At 38.9% G+C, this 1,279-nt stretch overlaps 1 protein-coding gene across 1 annotated transcript in view; it reads right to left on the bottom strand.

Annotated features, from left to right (window-relative positions):
* Window positions 1-1,279, bottom strand: part of LOC123035509 (polymeric immunoglobulin receptor-like) — a 37,511-nt gene that overhangs the window by 11,653 nt on the left and 24,579 nt on the right. The gene's annotated exons all lie outside the window — the stretch shown is intronic.

Genomic DNA, 1,279 nt, shown 5'->3' on the forward strand with positions numbered 1-1,279 from the left:
CCATGAAGATGCTCAGCAAGCCACCCTCGGATTGCAGAGGGCTCTTTCAGACAGCCATATGGACCCAGGCACTGTCTGCTGCAGCACTGCTCACCTGCAACTCTCTGGGCTGGAATTTGTAAAATCTCCCAAAAATCCTTCTGTTCCTGTGTCACATTTTTGCTTCACTTTCTCCCTTTCCAATTTCCTTATCCTTACTTTCTTCAGACAAGTTTAAGCTTGTGCAAATCCCTTCTATCTCTCCTACACAGCATTCAGAGTTTCCATGACATACGAGCTAGCAGTTTGATAATATTCAATTACTTTTGCTGTTGACCACTATTTCTCTTTTTTGAATAATGATTTTTTTCTTCTGCTTTCAGTGGTGCCAGAAACTGAGCTTCTGCCTTTTCTCTCTTTCCTCTTTAAATGTTCTTGCACTCTGCTACTTAAGCCACTTCCTGGCTGCAACAGTGATTCCACTCTAGGTAACTTCGCTCTCAAATGTTTTCGCATTAGTAACTGGACTGGAGACTGTTTATTTGAAAAGGGTGTATTTTCCTAAGATCTAGCAAACAAAGATATGGTTGATGCACACTTTCAAATGCAGTTGCTGCACCATATACATAAATGGAGTCAAGTTAAACCAAATGCAATTGCCAACATTTCCCGTGCTCTTTGTGCATATGATTGCACATGACTGCCGATTCTCATTCATTGCTCAGAAACTCAGGCCGCTGGTACATCTCCTTGCAACAAAACTGCTCCTGAACCTGCACTGTTAGCATGAGACTACGGATTCTTCAACATGACCATATCTCAGCAGAGGAGCTTTTCTTAATATCTGTTTTAGTTTATTAGAGGCATCTTCATGGACATTTGTCCATTCAGATTCTGCTTCTTGAAACTTGGCTCAAACTAACTGTTAATACAACAAGATTTGGAATCAGGTTAGCCAAATGCTTAATACTCAAGAATCTCTAAAAATTGTCCTTATTATGAGGACTTGGCATTTCAACAATTGCTTCAATGTTAGTTTGATCAGGTTTCATTCCTTCTGCAGTTAAAGTATATCCCAAATAATTTAGTTCTGTCATTACAAATCTGCTGTTCTCACTATTAATTTTCAAATGCTTTGTTCTACAGCTTTCTAAAACTTGCATAATTCTTTTGTGCTTTGTTCCTTTCCCAAGTCAACATTATCACAATTCTTCGCAATTATAGCAACTCTTCTTAATCCTGCAAACCTTGACTGTATGGCTGTATTTTGATACACCTGTGGAGAAGATGACATATCAAA

The sequence above is a fragment of the Varanus komodoensis genome, unplaced genomic scaffold (assembly GCF_004798865.1).
Source record: "Varanus komodoensis strain SLA01 unplaced genomic scaffold, ASM479886v1 scaffold7_1, whole genome shotgun sequence".
Classification (NCBI taxonomy): Eukaryota; Metazoa; Chordata; class Lepidosauria; order Squamata; family Varanidae; genus Varanus; species Varanus komodoensis.